Below are 19129 nucleotides of genomic sequence, written 5' to 3'. Positions count from 1 at the left end.
CCTTCCATTCTTTATTGCTGAAAATATAGTATGTTTAGTAATCACATGCATATACATATTAGGCTTTTTGTGGTCAGCTTCATGCAGTCACTCCTGTGGGTGTCACTGTGATAGCTGAACAGACAGAGGATGCCAGTCTATTTCTACTTCCAGCTAAACTGTGAGAGTTGAGAGTCCATAATTTTTCTTTGCTTTGCCAGGTATCAGGACAAGAACCTTGTATTGAAGATGTTGTCTGTCATGTTTTATCTGAGCAAGACATTTACATGTTTCAACAGTGCCAACATCAGCTTTCAAGTTCACATATAAAATGGCAACTTCCATTAATCACTAATTAAGTAGGCATCAGGCCAGGGGAACAGGTTGCTCTGAGAGCTTAAAATCAGCTGTACATTTATCACCAGCATATCTGTTATATCTCAGAACACTTTGTGATTCCATTAAGAATTTCAGAAGCAGAAATGTCAAAAAGAAATTATAATAATGATAAATGAGCTGCTATAATTGCCAATGAGTCAATTTACTAATGGGTTCCTGCTTTATTCCCTAGTTGTAAGAGACCCGATTGTAAATGTATGTTTTTATCAAGTAACATTTTACAAGCTTCAGAAATCTGACATTTATTTCCCAGCAAGGAAGGTCTGAAACCCTGCTTGGCAAAAATGCTAACGTGTGGAATGAATGAGACTGACCCTTTTTTTTTTTGTTAGAACATTTTAATTCTGCAGATAACTTCCTAAGGGCTGGTTTCTGTTGGGTAGGGAGCTGCTAAATGAAGATGTATATGGTAATTTAAAACAAAGTGAGCTATGACAGAAAATATGAAATGGGGAATCAGGGATTTATTTAATTGTCTTTTCATACATGAAGGTTTAATATGGATGGAACATTAATGCTAAAATAGAGTGTCAATCTGAAAAACAAACCAGACATATACTGAATACAATGTTGTGAAAGTTCCCATTACAAAAAGGCCACAAAACTTTCTGAAGTGTAAAACACGTTATCCTTTGTTCTAATAATACTTTTCTCCATGCAAACATGAGTAATAAACATACTGTATCTATATGAAATACATGACACAATGATTAATACAGCAATGTTTGGAGCATTCCAGAATAATCAGGATAAGATGCACATTTCCAAATAAGTCTTCACAATAGTGAGGATGTCTTGTTTTGAATGCAGTAATACCAGCTCCAAATCTGGATTTAGTAAAGAAATAGTTTACAAGGATCATCCCAAGATTTTATACAGCAAAGAAAGAATATAGAGGTGCTAACCTGACTAGCATAAATGTTACTTCAACAAATATTAGAACAGGAACCCTAGGTAACAGGAATCTAGGTAATTAATAATTCTGAGTGGAAGTCTTTTCCATACCAAAGTGTTCCACACATTTGCAAGCCACTTTGGGCTGGATTATACCATGAACTACATAACCCATGCATGGGCCATGTGGACTTTAAGACTGGTTCTGCAGGAGTAAGCAGATATTGCACTCTTACTTAACCTCTGCTGCATGAAATCGGTACACTACCAAGCGGAGTGAATACAGCCTTGATTCCACCTTCCCAAAGCAAAAGTCAGGGCAAGAAATGTTATAATTTGCTGCTGGTATAGGTCAGGAGCAAAATCGTAAATTCTTCCTCCTGAGCAATGAATACAGGAAGAAATCCCTCCTTAGAGGACTGGATCTGCATTCTGTGCCTCCTGGCACCATCCCTGGGCTAGTATAGCTCATGCATTGATGCTTTTGCCCAAGGACAAGCCTAATTGCTCATCCAGGCTCTTCATAGGAAGGAGGTATAGATTTTCTCCAGTGAGCAGAAAAAAGAAAAGAATAAATTCTTGCTGCCAGCAAAATAAACTAGTAAGTTTTTCAACCCTGCTGCACCTGCCTAATGAAATCTCAGCCATCTCAGCAGGGGCAACTTCATTCATCTTCAAAGCCCTTTACAAACATTGACTAATCTTCACAGCACTCCTCTGGGCAGGAAAGTATTAATATGCCCCTGTAAAAACCTTTAGAGAAATTGAGGTGCAGAGAGGCTAAATGAAGGAACATGGTTTAAGATTTCTACACACGCATCCCAGCGTGTCAGAGTGTGCCCTAATGTCACTCAATAGTCCTTTTGTACCCAGCTGAGCAAGCTGCATCCTGATTTGAGATCTAGGCACGGTGTAGTGATTAACTCCTGCTCACCACATATTCCCACTGCAAATAAATGGAGAAAGAGGTCAAAGGACAAGAGCTGGATGGAGCATTGGCTGTGCTCTGTCAGTCACGTGCAACTTGATCAGTATGTCTGATGAAGCATGAGGGCAAAAGTAAGGATGAAGTTACACATTACATTTACATCATAATAAATCTGTGGAATATTAAGTGGTATTAAAATTAGAACATGCTGGGCACATCTATACATGCGCTTTAATGCACATTAGCCTATTTTAATGTTCATTAAAGCATCACAAAGGGCATTTATACACATGCTTTGGGGTGGAACTTTTAATAAAAGCAACCAGAGAGTCTTGTGTATCAGCGTCCCTACATTTAAAAATGGCGGCCTGGCACTTTATCTAAAGCTCATTGAAAGAGCTTTAAATAAGCTGGTGGGGGCATAAAATGGTGCCCCCACCACCATTTTGAAGCACACAAGATGTGGGAGGCTGCTGGAGCACAGTAATTGCTATGCTTCATCAGACTTGATTAATCAAGTCTGTTTCGATGTGCTGGAATTACAGCAGGTCAAAGCAGCCTCCATCCTCATGTATAGACATTCAAAAAACTTGTGCTATTGTTACTCAAATTGCCAATTGCTCAAATCATGAGTGAGACTTTATAAAAGGGGAATAAGGCAAGGTGGCGCATTTATTGATTACATGAGTTAGACATAGAGGTTCCGATACTCCTTTCATACAAACGCACACAAATCATCATACATATCGTTATACACACACACACACACACACACACACACACTTACACAAAACAATCATTTTATCCACACATACACCAGATATACTTACCAGCAATAGTTGCTCAATATCAGTCCAGGGTGGCCAATCCGGGCTTACTGAGTAGATGATGGTGATTTGAAGATAGCAGATCTGAAGATAGCAGCTGGAGCAGGGTGAACAGATGCATCTGTGTTCTGATGAAACAGCAGTACAGAAAGAGACTCACCCAAATTGGCATTTTCAAAGTGTTCTTTTATAGGGATTGGCATCCTTTGTTTCAGTGCTTTGGGGTTTTTCCATACCCAGCTTCTGTTTTTGCAGTTGTTCTTCTTTTGTCTTCAGTTTATTTTAGCCTTGGAGTGTTCTTGTTGCCCGTGTGGCAGAATTTCTTCTTCTGTTATAACCTTTGTGCCCTCGATCTTCAAAGGGATTCTTCAGCCATTTGTTAGTTAGTTACTGGCTGGTAACTTACATTTGGTGCCTTGTTGCTTACATAAACAGTTAAATCTTCTTCTCCCATCTCTATGCCATTCTCTCACCATTCACCCTTTTACAGACACTCATACATACAGGCTATGCAGAGTTTATTGACTTATGTCAATCAGAAGGATACAAAATGGAGTTTTCAAGTTGCCTGCGGGACAAGACTAACATGGTTATATTTCACTATTATTACACTCTATGTTAACATCAGCTACATTAGTTCAGTTCATGCTACACTATTTCATTAATGCTCATTAAAATAGGCTAATGACCCTTTTTCTAATACCTCACAATGGAGGTACTAAACTTAATGCACATTACCTAAAGCGCATTAATGAACACATGGACGACTAGACGTGCCCACTGTGAGCAGTTGAACATTAAGGTTAATACCATTTTTTACCTGCATCTTTCTGACTTCCCATTACAGGGGCATGACTAAGAGTCAAGACAACTGGGCCAGATACAGATATTATACTTTTACCATTATAAGTGATCAGAAACTGGTCTGTATCCACAACAGAACAGAAGTTGGCATTGGTTTAAAAATGACAGAACCCAGTCTATTCTCCCCATCCCCCATTCCCAACCAAAGGGCAAATTGTCTGTTCTGGTTGCTACCAATCTAAACTATGCCACTTACAGAAAACCATGCAACTTAGATCAATTTTGTCTCAGGCTTTCTGAATGTCTAGATACCTAGCCCTGGGCGGGGGTAGGGTCTGGGAGTGGTGCATCATAGGTGTCGGGGAATCGGGCCCCAAGGTCACAGTGGGCCGAGGGTGGTATCGGATATGAACAGATGGGATTAGCGGTGAGGAGTTCTGAGTGGTACGGGACACATGTGGTTTCAAAGTAGATTAGATTTATTGACTTACGCTTTGGAGCGTAGGCAGAGACACTTGCTTCGGTTACTGTTACAAAACAAATGAACAACTAAGGGGTCTGTTGGCCCATGGGGTTCCCAAGTGAGCCCTTGCTTTCTACCCTAAAGAATAGGGTACCCACTCATTAGTCCCAGGGCTGGTCAACAGCTCATAGGTGGGGTAACGAACAACAACACTAACACGGTGTGACGCCAGTCCAAGGTGGACAAACGGATGATCGGTGCCAAGGTCGATGAAGAGTGATGCTGAGGTCAGTGCCGGGTATGGTGAAATGAAGCTGTAGTCAAAGTGAGTCAGGTTGATCAGGATCGTGGTCAGGATCGGTGCCAAAATCAGGCCGGTAGCCAGGAGATCAATATGAGAATGAAGGGGAAATTGAATAGCCAATTAGCAATGAGGAGGAGACCGATGGGCCTGAAGCCCTCCAGAAGAGCAGTCCCTGCAGCCGCAGCCTCTGCTCTCTGGATCGATCTCTCCCCGTCTCTCAGTCCCTGCCAAGGCAGCCTCTGCTTACAGGTCAAGCACAGTCTCCCCTCACACACCCAGCACCACATTGACAGAGAGAACCCAAAGGTGGGGGCTCACAAGCCCTTTATAGCAACCAAGTGGCCAATCAGGTTGCTTGCTCTGAAGAATTTTCTAGTTCTATGAAATCATGCTCTTAGCCAAACTGAGCATGCCTCTGATTAGATTCTGTATATGACTGAGCATGCGCATGATGGAAAAGTAGGTCACGCTTGATTGACAAGTCACCCAGGGGGCACATGCTGGGCACGCTGTGGATTTTTCCATAGGCCTTGCCTGCTTGTCTGTGCATGATCAAACTTAACTCTTGTGTTGCCAGCATACATTCAAAATTTGGTCCGGACAATAGGATGCTGCAGAATGGCAAATTTCTTGTTTTTTCTCTGTGGAACAGACTGAAGTTACCCTACTATGAGTTAGGGAGCACATCCCAGAGTTAACTCTCACTTGAAGTAGCAACAATTTGAGATTATCATGTGGGGCATTCAGCATGAGTTAGAAAGCTTTAACATGCAGAAATTCACATTTTAAGCCCCCTTAGTATGAGTCAAGAGTAATGTGTAATATCACCCTAAGCTGTGGTCTATCCAGAGCCACAATTTCCATATTGCAATCATCCCTGGGGCAAAAGAGTGTAGGGAAAAGTTGTGAATGTTCATCATTGAGGCCATCATGGACAAATGAATAGGACATTGCATGAGAAGTCCTGCTGTTCCAATTTAAAAAGAAAAACAAAAAAACCCCAAAATCTTGCCATTACTAGACACAATGCCTTACATGGAAACAAATTTGCCCTAATCCAAGACAACTTTATATATTCCTGTTCCTGGCTGTGATACAGGACTATTTCTTTCTGGGTCAAGGTAGTTTCTTCCCAGGAAAGCTGCTGTTTGTGTGCAACTGCCCTGAGGCAGAAGCCTCCAGGATTTTGCCTTCAGGATTCACTAACTTGTAAGAGTAGTCATACCCTGAGAATTTTGCAAGGATGGAAAACACATATAACCCTACCCCCATCTTCTTTCCCCCTTCCTGGCACACATTTCACCCCTTTAGAGAAAGTGTTATTTCTTCACTATTTTCCCCACTGTGGAGGGGAGCAGGTGAGAGAGATAGACAAGGAGAAAAAAAAACTCCCTGCAGGGAAAAAAGAGGCTGCTAATAAGGAGCCAACAGTATGGGACAGGGAATGGGAGCCATGGGAGTGGTGTTTCTGAAGGAGCTGCTCCATAAAGATAGAGTGGCCCTGGGAAGTGGGGGGCAGGGCACAGGAAAAGCAGGAGGAGAAAGATGTGTGCTCAGAGGCCTGGGACAGGGACTGAGAGCCAGGAAGAGCTGGGGAGCTGGCTCCAAGCAGGTAGAAGAGCTCGGGCAGGCTCTACTGAGCTGGACACTGCAGGCTGAAACGGCAGTGTGGGCAGAAGCGGTGGGACAGCTCTGTCAGAGAGGGGCAAGCTGTAGGAGAATTGGCTTCTCCGGACAGGTTCCAGGTGCTGCAGTAGTTTTTTTTGTTTTTCCCCCCCTTCTTTCTTTTTTGTTGCCCGAGACTGGGTTTGTGTTCTTTGGACCCCAGGCAGGTCCATGCAGGGAGGGAGCTTGTGTGTGAAGGCAGCTGTACCTAAGACTCAAGGAAGGACAGATTTGCCCAAAGCCACAAGTGGTGGCCAGGACCCAGCTGCATGTCCCTAGTGGGGGAAGCACAGGTCGGGAGTATAGAGGGGGACTGAAGCCCTGGGACTAAAGGCCCCAGGTTGGGGTGTTTGGGACCATTTTAAAACATGATGGTAGAGGGCAAGCTACCCCAAGAGAGGGAGGAGAGTAAAGCCCTCCCACAATATCATGCGAGACTTACCTGATGCGAAAGGAAGCCAGGTGGTCTATTCCCTTGTGACGTGGAGAATTCCAAGACCAAACCTTGAATGAAAAAAAGTTTAAAAATTAGGTCACTCACAAAAGGCTATGCTCATAAATCGGTGATGTAACATCTGGGTGGTACTAGGACAGAGTGTAGGGGAGATTGGAGCCCCAGAAGAAATCCCTGTATGGGTTGCTGTTAGCCAACTGCAGTAGTGTCAGGGGGTGGGGACTAGGAGTGGCCGTGAACTCCCTAGCACTCCGTACTGTCACCTAAGGTGTACTCAGCACCCTCTGGTTCTCGCCCGCCACGTCTTTGATGATAATTGGTTCAGATGGGAGTCTGCCTTTTTCCCTGGTGAACGGTATGAATATTACTACCCCTATTCTGTATGGGTGCCTCTGCGCACCCCTGCCTTACGGGCTATGCATGCCTCCTTACCTCCCCTTTAGCACGCCCCAAACCTCGCAGTTCTTCCCAGATGTTGTCTGGTCCTTAACCTTCTGCGCCCTGTCTGGCACCCCCTTGGGCTGAACCCGTAACCAGTACTCTACCTGGCACCCCCGGGCTTGGCTTGCCACTAGCACCCCTCCGCTGGCACCCCTAGGCCTGGTCTACAGCCAGTGCCCGCTTTCTCTGGCACCCCTGGGCTTGGCCTGCCACTAGCGCCCTACCTAGCGCCCCCTGGGCTCAGCCCGCCACCAGCGCCCCTTTCTCTGGGCATCTTTGGGCCTATCCCGCAATCCACATTGGGTATTTACTTTGGTGGGTTCAGGCGGCCTGAGCCTTACCTGTCCCCCCTCTGAGTCCTACGAATAACAACCATCCAATTGGGCTCAGGCAACCCAAGCCTTGCCTGGCCCCCTTCTGAATCCTGTCACTAATGGTAGTCCATTTCTGTAAGTCCAGTTAGGCTCAGGCAGCTGGAGCCTTACCTGGCCCCTCTGATTCCTTCAGGACCCCTCTTGTCGTGGAAGCCCTCTGGAACCCGCTTCGGTCCGCACCCATCCTGAGTGCCTATCAAAAGTGCCTCCCGCCCGCCTTGGGGTGGCCTGATATACTACATGGCCCGCCTAGGGCCTGTCACCCCTCTCTAGGACCTTTGCCGCGCCTCTCGCCCTCTCTAGGACCTTTGCCGCACCTCTCGCCCTCTCTAGGACCTTTGCCGCGCCTCTCACGGCCACGCCAAGCATCTCTGCGGCACTCGTCACAATGTGCCCCTGCAGCACTACTCACTGTGCCCCCGCTGGGCACTGGGAGCCCCCAAGCTACTGGGGAGCCCCCATGAGGCCTCCTCGCACCCCTAAAGCCTCACCCGGTCCTCCGGTGTAGTCATAACAAACCATGAGCCATGCGGCTACAACACAAGCAAAAAGCCCACCAGCTTATAACACAAACCACACACAACGCTGGCTCTCACCAATACCTTTCTCAAGGCTCTCCCTCTCCCCTCACATCATTGCAGTGGTCAAACTGCCACCGTAGGCTCTACTGCTCAGCTCTCCGCCGCAGAGCCCGAGCCCGAGCCCGAGCCCGAGCCCCTGCCCCTGCCCCTGCCCCTGCCCCTGCCCCTGCCCCTGCCCCTGCCCCTGCCCCTGCCCCTGCCCCTGCCCCTGCCCCTGCCCCTGCCCCTGCAGTGGCCAAAGGGGAACTGCTCTCAGGCTCCAGCCTGAGCTGCTTATACAGGGCCCGGCCCTGCCCCCTTCCGGTCACATGACCTACTTGGTTGCCATAGCAACCAGCACCTGGGGCTGCCCTACTGATTGACAGCAGCCCACCTTCTTTACTTAAGGCACAGGACACCTCAGTGTCCCTGTGACAAGTAGAGAGCAAACAACACTGCCTGATTAGTAACATCAAGAGAAAATCCAAGATGTGGCAGGTGAGAGTCACACCCCACCACAGCAATCTACAGGCAAGTACTAGCAGGATGAATGGATCAGGCCAAGAGGGTTCTAGGTCACTGAGTATTTAACCTCAGCCCTCTCATACCCACTGACAGAGATAATGCAAGATTTGCTTCATTTTCACAGGCAAGCAAACAATAGGAACACAACAGGCATGTTTTAAATCTTCCTGTTTGCAGACAAACAGGGGTATGAAAACTCTCCTGGAAGTTATGGAACCAAGATGACTGAAAGTACTTCCCAGCTCATTCAGGATAGTTATAGTTGATCACATAAATCTGTTGTTAACCAAAGTGGTTACTAAAACATATGCAAAACCCTTCCTTCCAGCTGTGAGGGGCAATGTGGAAGGAAAGATAATTCTTCACCCACTGGTTTCTCATGAAGTATGACTTTTGCTCATGTTGAAGAGTTTTACCTGTAGAATCTGATTTTCCTTGGTTTAACTCAAATACATGCAGCACAGCAGGAGGGATAAGGCAAGAGATCAAGTTCACCTTATATGGCCATTTTGGTCTCTGTTTGAATCGTCTTCCTGTGATGCCAGCAATCATGGTTTCAGCAGGAGGTCTAGTCTGAGAACCTCAGAGGGTATAAAGCTAACAGAATTTTATAACATTGCCCCAAATGGATAAAAACGTAAACAACTGATGTGCTTTCACTTCCCTTAAAAAAGGAATACAGCAATCATCCTTTCTGGCTATGAAGGTAAGAAAGGGGTAGAGAGAGGACCATTGAAAAAATTATGTAAGAAATGATGATGACCACAGAAAGAGACGATGAGAGAAAGGACATGGATGAAGGTTTCCATTCCCAGCACAAGGAGAGACAACTTCACCTTGATGCAAAAATTGTGGTTCGTTTCTTTTGGAGGCTTGCAAATAATATTTCTCAGGCACACACTATTAGCAGCACAAAAGGTGTATTTGCAAATAGGGTCAGAGCAGAGACAGAAAATCTCAGATTGCTCCGCCGCCGAGGAAACCCGCAGCAGGCACTATATACTCTCTTTCCTGGGCACGTGTGCAGAGACAGGAACTCTTACAGCTCATTTTCGGTTCATACAAACATATATGTGATTACATCACTTCATCCGTTGCATGTGCATTATAATTAACTACTTAAGTATGCGGGGCGGATAGGCATATATGCATCAGCTAATTACGCACGCTCAGAAAGCTCTCTAGGTCACCAAGAGTTGAAATCCCCCCCCTTTCAAGGACACAGTCAGTTGAATTCCAGCTTCTGTAATCTGCATGTGAATTGTCAGGGGGAGAAGAAAAGGGAGTGATTTAGTATAAGAAAAGATAGTAAATTGGCCAAGAGGGGGGAGGAATGTCCTTGGTGGTGTTTCTTCTTATCAGGTACGAGATGCAAACTGTGCAGTTCTAACAACACTCTATTCATTATGCGTTTCTAATAATATTTCTAACAACCTTTCAGAGCAAGAATAAGAGCCCAGGGAGGAAGGGGGACAAAACAGAAAATGTTAGGAGTAAAAACAAGGGCAGATACAGCAAGAGGATTTTCTGATTTTGTGAGATGACATCAGACTTTTTCTATGATTGCTGTTATGGATTGAATGCAAAAGATTTGGTTCAGTGATGTTCAAATACTTATCAGAACCCCATGTCCCTTACTTCCCTCCCTGCCTTAGCCACGGTATATTTTGAATATCATGAACACAAATGCATTTAGCATTTGTGTAATCTGGACAGATCACTCAAGTTAAATGTATACTACTGACAGACAGCAGAAAGCTCTAACACTTATTTGAACACTCAGGTAGTGGAATACTGAAAAGCAAGGAAGGTCTGCTAAGGGGCTGAGATTTAGACTGCATTAAAAGCACCTAAATGCTGGCTGAGATGGGGAAAACGCAGTTCTGTCTAACCACAGCAAACTATTGTTAAGGGGTCCTTGCCATAAGGGGGTCTGTGATTATAAGTGGTTGATATCTTAGGCAGAGGCTCATGTTATGTAATGCCAATTGGTAAGAATTCAGATACTGAATGAAACAGACCTGTAAGCTCCTTGGGTGCTTGTACACATAATGGGGGTTTAGGTCTCCCTAAATTGAAATGGTGAGTTTTTAATTGGTGTGTTTTTGATTAATTGTTTTTAATTAAAAACCCACAGTTTCAATTTAGTAACTTCTGTCATGTCACAGTGATGCCCCCCCCCATCAGCTCTCCCACCTGGTGGACCCAGGATCCCCACAGCTCAGGGACCACTCAGCCCACCAGCAGCTTGCCCCCTGGCCATGGGAGAGGCAGGCAGGCTCTGGGGAGAAAAAAGGATTGGGTCCCTCACTGCTTTTTTTTTCTCCCAGAGCCTGCCTGCATCTCCCATGGCCAGGGAACAAGCTGCCAGCAGGCTGAGTGGTCCCTGAGCTGCAGGTGACCCTGGTCCTTCCCTCTGTGACAGTGGCACCACCTAGGACTACCTGGGTGGGCTGCTAGCAGGTGCATGCTGTCCAGGGGGTGCTGCCACCATGAAGGAAAGGACTGGGCCTCCCACAGCTGAGGACCCCCCACAGCCAGCCATGAGAGAGGCAGGCAGGCAGGCTCCGGGGGGGCGGGATGGGAAGGAAGGAGGGAAAGATCAGGGCCCTCGCTGCTTTTTTCTTTTCATCAGTGGGGCCTACCAGCCTGAGCTGCTGTTGAATTGTGCATCCCCTGAGCTGCATGGGGCCCAGTACTTCCCTCCACGGTAGCGGCACCCCCCAGGACCACTTGGGTGGGGTGCTAGTAGGCAGGTACCACCTGGCAGTGCAGCCACTGTGGAGGGAAGGTCTTGTATCCCCCGCAGCTCAAGGGCCACTTGACCCACTGGAAGCTCACCCACAGCCACAGGAGAGGCAGGTCGGCTCTGTGCACATAGTCTTCAATGATTTCAGTGAGTTTTGGATCAGGTAGTCTATGTCATAGACTCCGTTGGTCAACTTGTTTGTACAGTCTCTAGGTAGGTGTGTGCGATGTTTTGGTCGTCAAATCAATTTGGAGAAGATTCAGCCTGATTCAGAGACAAATCACTGAATATGAATCAAATAAAGAAAAAAAACCACCTCCAAATCAATTCGGAGCCTCTGAATTGATTCAGAAAAGAGTCAAAAAAAAGATTCAGCGTTTCAGAAGCCAGTCTTTCAGGGGAACAGAAACTTAGAAGGAGGGAAAGCAGGGGGAGGAAGACTAACTTCTGTAGCTGGCCAGTGACTGATCTTTCCTCAAGTCACCTTCCAATCACAGTGCTCTGGGGGAAGGACGTAGAAACAGCATACAAGTCTCTGTCTGCAGCCTTTCTTTCCCTTTTGTGAGCTGTTTCTACCTGAGCAACAGCATCTGAAAGGTACTGGACTGGCTTTGCTTCCTTACTAGTCAGTCTCCTGCTAGTTTCTGTTCTTGGAAAGGATTCTTACCTACAGTCCCTCTACTTATCCCTATCCAATCCATTTCTTTCAACTTATTCTTCCCCCAAAAACCTCTTATTTTTCTTCTTTTTTTTTTCCCCCTCTCACTCTTTAAAAAGAAAGCTGTGTTTTCCCTGGCAGTGTGATCCATCACATACATATGTGTGATCCATCACATACAAAGCACATACATTACACACACACACATACACAGAGAAGAGATATTATTATTAATTATACACACATACAGTAAACACAACACAGAAGTCAGACACATACAGTAATCAGAGAAGAAGAGATATTAGTTAGCTGCACACACATACAATAAACATGACACAGAAGAAGAAATCAGACACATACAGTAATCAGAGAAGAAATTATTAGTTCACTACACACAGAGAAAAGAGAAGATATTACAGCTACACACACACCTCTACCTTCCAGCACAGGAAAGATTAGTATGAAGCGTGCTGGAAAGGCAGGTGCCAGGTCTTCTGGCAGGTTAGGGAGAGGCACTAGAAGGGTTAGAGGGAGAGCTAGAACTGCAAGTCCCCTCTCCACCCCACGCCCTGCAATATAGATGCATCCTCTTTCCTGGAAGCCATGAGTCTTCTGCTGCCAGTGGGAGCAAGGAGGTGGGAGCAGTACCTGTCCCTGCAACTGCACCATGTCCCCTGACACCAGAAATAGGGACCAACAGCAGAATGACAGTCTCCTCCACCCCAATTTCATCTCACAACTAAGCCTCCAAGTGCCAGAGGAGGAGCTGGATCTGGAACCAGGGGCCCTGAGTGCCCTAGCAAAAGAATTTCTGGGGATGGAGGGGGAATCTGAGTTTGTTCTTCCTACCCCTCAAGTTCCCCTAGAGTCTGGTATCCTTTTCCAGGAAACACCTCAGAGGAGGTAGAGGTTGTGGAGGCAAGTGGCTCAGCTGAGTCAGCTCCTGCTGTTGTTGAGTCTCTGCTTGCTGAGGAGGGGGATGAGGCAGGATCCCCACCCTCAACCCAGAAGCAGGGAGGTTGTGTGGGATCATTTTGAAGTAGCAAATGATCCCAAGTATGTATCTTCCAGCACTGCTACAGGCAGATCAGCTTGGGCAAGGTGAAACACTTCACCATAATGGCAATACTTGCTGTATCTCAGAAGGCAGCACCCCCTTGCCCTTCTTCCTGCTCATCCTGGCACCAGTGGGAGCATGCCCAAAGGGAATTCCACCTCTCACTCCAAAGTCCCCATCCCCATGAAGCAAATGCAGGCTACCCTTGAGCGGTAGGGGAAAGCTACAGACAAAGCGGGGCATGTTGCAAGAGCAAGTGAGGTCACCCAGAGCACTGGGGAGATGCTTGCTGTGGATGGCCAGCCCTTCTCCTTAGTTAAGCAGCCAGGGTTCAGGTGGCTCATGGTGCTCGTGGCCCCATCCTACCAAGTTGGCACACACCAACTTTAGCAGGACAGTTGTGACCTACCTGTATGAGGCATGCAGGGAGTACTTGAGGGATGAGATGTGCAAGGCAGGGCCACAGGTAGCCTTGCTCTTCACCTTTGACATCTGGAGCAGCCAGGATGGAGATCATGCCTATCTCTCCCTCACAGGGCACTGGTACAATCAGTCAAGGCATTGGTGGGCTCTCCTTCAAGTGGAGGTGGTGGATGAGTTTCACATGGCAAGGGAAATCATGGTGGCCAGGAACCACATGGTGTAGGGGTGGCTTGTTGGGCAGGGTGAGCTCACCCGTGGGTTCATGATCACTGACAATGGGGTCAATATAGTCAAGGCAGTGTGTGGCGCACAAGTTCCACCTCACAGTCAGGGATGCCTTGAAGGGGGATGGGGCTGCTGGTGATGGTGCCATCACTACTACCCAGCTGATTTCAAAATGCAGGAAAATGGTGGGCTACTTCCACTGCAGCATCAAGCGGGGCAAGATGCTGTGGGAGAAACAAACAGAACTGAGCATCCTGAAGCACAAAATCATGCAGGATGTTGAGACTTGGTGGAGCTCCACATACCTGATGCTGGAAAGGCTGGTGGAGCAACACGAGATGGTCTTGCTCAGGGAGATGGGGATCAACTGCCCCTTTAACAAATCAGAATAGGATACCCATATCTTCGTGGTCTTCAAGCCCTTCCTCGAGGCCATTGATACCCTCAGTGCTGGTGATGCCCTCCTTAGCCAGGTGATCCCCATAATGAGGGAACTTGAGAACCAAATTGGAAAAGTTTCTGGGGATGGATGATCCTAGCTGGGGCAAGCCACTGTCACCAGAAGTGCAGGCACTGGTGAGGCGGCTGAAGGAGGGCATCAAAAAATGGATGGATCTGTTGTGGTCCAGTATGGTCCACATGCTGGCAGGCATGTGTGACAAAAGGGTGAAGGGGAGCATATGCACTGGCAGCACCAAAACCCTCAATCACTGGATGGAGGTGCTGGTGAACAGTCAGCAAGATAGAAGGGCAGAGGTGAGGGGACATAGAAGAGGGGGATCCACTTTCCCGTGCCAGCACTCCCAGCACCAGCACCAGCACCAGCCAGTCTCCTCTACACCATGCCAGCCACTGCCAATGTGAGTCCATGAGTTTCTGTATCTAGGAGGTTCATGAAGTGAAGTTCATAGGCCTGTGTGTGAAAAGTAGTTTGTAAATTCAAACAAGCACCAAACCTTTTCAGACACAGGCCTATGAACTTCACCTCATCAACCTCCTAGATACAGAAACTCAAGGACTCAATATAGACATTGGATTTATAACACTCTACAACCTGCCTGATATCTGACTCTCCAGGTAGCAGCAGGTACTTCTCTGCTTTAACCTGATACACCTCACTTCCCCACTACCCCAGCCTGTCCCTCTCACCTCCTGACTCTTCCATTTCCATTTTCACTGACTGGTTTTCTTGCATGCATTGCATGCCAACTTCTGGCTTCTTTACTATTCCTTCCATCCAGGAAGGGTACACACACACCAACTAGATGCTTCCTCAGCCTGATGAAGGGCTTTAAACCCAAAAGCTTGTAAAGAAGAATTTCTCCAAATATCCCGTTGGTCTAAAAACATATCAGATTGACCCTAAGAACTTTGTCTGCGGCTATGTACTTCAATCAACACAGCTATAACGTATACCCCTTAACACACATACGTGACACAAGTTTTGCTTTCAGCAGTTTCACAGAAACCCCTGCACCACTCTGCCTAAAACCTGGCAGGCCTCTCTCATGCCAGCATGAGGGGCGAAGTATGTGGCAGGACAGGTGCTAATGAGGGCGGCCATTTAATGCCCTGCTCTCAGAGCTGGAAGTGGCAGTTTAGTTTCTCACCACCCAGCAGGGGAAGAACATCTCCCTGCTGAGCTCCTGTGCCAGGAAGAACTGGGAGGTATAAGGATGTAGCAAAACCTCCCAGTTTTTCTTTTTTATTATTATTTAAAAATACATTCCCTCCTCATCCCCAACCATTTCTGACTTTCTCTTTGCCCTCTCTATCCCTTATCAGTGATTACAATACTAGGTAAGCTCAGTTCTTATAGTAGCAGGCCCCCTTTATATTGTAAATAGTGTTCTATTATGTTTGTATTGAGTTTTACTGTTTTATATTGAATTTATATGATTTAGACCTATGTCTAAAGTAATGTCAAGTAATGTCAAGTTTCCATTTTGTATGTCAAGCTGTATCTTGTGTCCTCTGCCCAGGTGTAACCTATGTTGTAACTGACTCATGTCTAACCAGTCTCATGTAAATTGGTTCCTGAATGAATGGGAATGAATGAGGGTGCTTGAGATACAATGTTAGCAGACCTCTACTGAATGATCAACTCAATGACTGGACCATCAACACAATGACCAGATCATTGACTTGCATTGACTCACCCAGGAGCAGAACAGAAAGCCAGCATTTGAAAGACAAGACCCTACAGAAACCAGCAACCCCATTATTGTGTCCTACCAGACAATGAAGACACTTGGATCTGCACATAGGCATCTGAGCAGGACTATCTGTGCCTGGACATGTCCATCCCATAGGAGACACAGGTAGAGTGTGACCTCCTTGGGACACCTTCTCCATCTAGACCAACGCTGCACCACACCACCTATTTACCCAGAGGCCCTGCTGGCAACACCCATTGGACAACACCTTGCTGAAGAAGACCCCCACTAGCCATTGAGGATCAACTCACAGCCCAGGATAAGTAGCTATCACCCACCTTCCTTCCCCAAGCAAAGGTCCTAGACTCTGTACCTACACACTTTAACTTCAATCTCTCCACCAAGCCTTTTTCTTTCCTGCTACCATTGTGTGGGTGCATGTGTGAGTGCTTGTGTGTGGGGGGGTAGGAACCAATAACTTTATGAGCTATATAACATACTACCTGTGACAGACTAGCTGGCAGTGACCTAGCCCAGGGGTTTTGAAGGGGCAAAAGATGATTGGACGACTCAGGATTCCCTTTCCTCACCAATCAGGCCCCAGAGACTGACCCTGCTGTGTTCCGGTTGGCCCCTTGGGTCACCTGGAGGGGGATAAAAGGGGCAGCGTGGGCTGACTCAGGGGGGAGGCCAGTGAGGGACAACAAGGAAGGGGTTTCACAGAGCTGGTAAGAGCTGAGCCAGTGGGGCAGGAGCACTGCCCCAAAAAAGCCTGAACAAGCAGGACCTGCAGGCAGCAGTGAGACCCTCAGCAGCACGGCGTGTGGCTGGCAGGAGAGGCCCCCCACTGGGCTCCAGGATCCCCAAGGAAAGGCTACAGCCAGCAGGAGAGGCTCCCCCGCTCCAGCAAGGATATGAGCAGCAACCTGAGAGGTTCCCAGCTCTGCTTCCAGCTCCTCCAATCAGAGGCCAGGCAGCTCGACGTGAGGCCGGGGCTCCAGGAAGGTCAAAACCCCTAGCAGGCTGGTGCAGTGCCATTAGTGGTGGCTGTGTGGCAGTGTTCCTGCCTACCATGTAGGAGATCTGGGTCCAAGTCCCAGCAGAGGTGACTTGGGGTGAGTGAGCTAACAAGAAGCAAATCTTCTTGCACTGGAAAGGGGCCATTGTGTTTTCCCCCCTTTCTCCCCTTCCAGGTACCAAGACCCTATGTTTTCTTGCCATTTGATATTTTGCATTTTGTGCCTTTTTATATTTCGCCAACCCATATTGTTTGTTCTGCTGTTGTGTTTTATATTTTGTTACCCTGTTTTTTGTCAATGATTATAAGTGTCTAACCTTTGTTGAATCCTGCCCCCTTGGGGTGTTGTAGTGTCCACTATACCCTCTGATTTATGCCTGTTATGTTCCCAGTATTAAGAGTTATATGGTTAAGTCCCCATTGGTGGTCTGGCTCTGCTCTACAGGGGAGGAGAGTCCTTACACCTCCCACAGCGCTTGTGCACCTGCTTTGATCCCTTCAATTGGAGAGGGGGTACCACCCGGGTTACATACCTGTTTAATAAAACTGATATTTTTGACCCCAAGTTGGTTTCTGTCTCACTCCAGGCTCCCAAGTAAATCCCTGTCTCTCTTACCTCCCTCTGAGCTTTGCTGCTCTCTGCCGCCTCTATCCCCTCTGGCTCCAACTTTCTCTCCCTATCCACTGACCTCCTGGCCCTGCTCTTTATTCTCCCAGCTCTAGCCCCTGCTCTGTCCTCCATCTCTGCATCCCTCTTCCTAACGGCTTTTCACTTTGTGTCTCACCACCTTTGCCTTCTCCCTGATCCCTGTCTCTCTCTGCCTTCTCTCCCCAATCTCTCTCCATTTGTGCCCCACCACACTGTCTCTCTCTGTTCCCCAGTTGTGCCTCGTCATCTCTGCTTTCTCTCCCCGATCTTCCCTGTTTCTCCTTCTCTCTCTATTCCCATTTGTATCTGCCTTTTTTCCCTGATCTTTTCTGCCTCCCTCTTCATTCTCTTGCTTTCCCCAGCTTTTCCCGGTACCCAGAGCCCCTCTCCAGCTCCCAGCACCCTCCACTGCTGCCCCTCAATCTGGCTCCGGCACCCAAAGCCTCTTCTGACAGCCCTTACCCAGCTCCCAGCACCCGCTGCCTCTCCCCCACAGCCTTTTCTGGTACTCAGAGCCCCAGTTTGGATCCTGGCACCCGGAGCTTCTCCCAGCACCCACTCCCACTCCCCCGCAGTCTTCCCCCTGTTAGAAATATTATTAAAAATGCATTATCAATAGCTGTTAGCTCCTATCAATAGTGTTGTCCTTTGCCAGCCCTCCTTGTCTCCTTAATGAGAGAGGGAAGGGGGGGTTGGGAACTGAAGGAAAAACTCCAAGAGCTCTCTTTGTTCTGCAAATTTACTCTCTCTTTGTTACAGTAAAGCATATACTCCTTAGCGTTCTCATGTAGATAAGAGTAAATTGCAATTTTTAATGGTCCTGTCCTTGGGGCAGAGAAGGTTTGAACTTTTGGTAACCTAAAGTACTTTCTGAGCAGGCGCAATCAGCTAATACATATTAAGCCTATCCGCCCCGCATACTTAAGTAGTTAATTATAATACACATGGGATGCATGATCTGACGTATTCTCATGCATGTTTGTATGAACCGGAAATGAGTTGTAAGAGTTCCTGCTTCTGTACACGTGCCAGAAGAGAGGGGATAAAAGCCTGCTAATGATGGTACTCAGGGGCAGAGGGTTTTGATCTTTTGTCTTCTCCCTCTGACCCTATTTGCAAATATATACCTTTTGTCTCACCAACAATGTGTGCCTAAGGATTTGTTATTCAATGAGCCTCCAAAGAAAACGAACCGAGAGAGAGTTTTTTTTACCTCAATCTGGCGCCCAACGTGGGGCTTTCTTTGGATAACTCCGGAGTTCGTCGGCACATCGTCTCTGCCCCCCTGGGGGGTTTGCGCGCCGAGCCTTTCTTTTTGGCTCGCCCTGAGGGGGGGCTTGAGGTGTGAGCCGGAACATCCGGAACACTAAGAGCTCCTATGCAAATTTTGTTTTTTTTTGGAGTCTCCAGGTACACATTTTTGGCTTTGGATCGAGATCTCTGGGGTATCTGAGTGAGTATACGAATTCCCTTTGCCCAATTTGGTTCTGGGTCCGGAGCAGGAGGTGTGCATGTTCTCATGGTAAATCATCTGCTGTAAGGGACTTTTTGGTATTTGGTGTGCCTTGGGTGCACTT

General features: G+C 47.3%; 1 long non-coding RNA gene across 1 annotated transcript in view; it reads right to left on the bottom strand.

Annotated features, from left to right (window-relative positions):
* Positions 1-4484: 4484 nt before the first annotated feature.
* Positions 4485-19129, bottom strand: part of LOC149871537 (uncharacterized) — a 36003-nt gene continuing 21358 nt past the window's right edge. The window contains exons 2-3 of the long non-coding RNA XR_016440537.1: positions 6706-6767; positions 4485-4608 (exon numbers count right to left, since the gene is read on the bottom strand). This is a non-coding gene — a long non-coding RNA (uncharacterized LOC149871537). The remainder of the gene's footprint in view (positions 4609-6705; positions 6768-19129) is intronic.

This window comes from Crocodylus siamensis, chromosome 2 (genome assembly GCF_052110815.1).
Source record: "Crocodylus siamensis isolate JL-2025a chromosome 2, ASM5211081v1, whole genome shotgun sequence".
Lineage (NCBI taxonomy): Eukaryota > Metazoa > Chordata > Crocodylia > Crocodylidae > Crocodylus > Crocodylus siamensis.
This window is presented reverse-complemented; position numbering and strand designations above follow the sequence as displayed.